The sequence below is a fragment of the Brassica oleracea genome, chromosome C9 (genome assembly GCF_000695525.1).
Source record: "Brassica oleracea var. oleracea cultivar TO1000 chromosome C9, BOL, whole genome shotgun sequence".
NCBI classification, from domain to species: domain Eukaryota; kingdom Viridiplantae; phylum Streptophyta; class Magnoliopsida; order Brassicales; family Brassicaceae; genus Brassica; species Brassica oleracea.
The window spans coordinates 2,468,562-2,468,777 of record NC_027756.1 but is presented as its reverse complement, the minus strand read 5'-3'; positions in this window follow the sequence as shown (position 1 = coordinate 2,468,777).

Below are 216 nucleotides of genomic sequence, written 5' to 3'. Positions count from 1 at the left end.
ATACATTAATACAAATTTATAATGTGGTTAGAAATTTTGAAACAACACTAAAAATTTTAGTCTTGAGTATATAAAGCGTTTAAAGCAAAACTCAATATTTTCGTAGGGGTTAACACTTAGATTTTGAGAAAATTTCAAAAAATTTGACAATATTGTTTTAATACATAGTTGCATCATACACTAACATATAATCATGTTCAAAACTAACATATAATC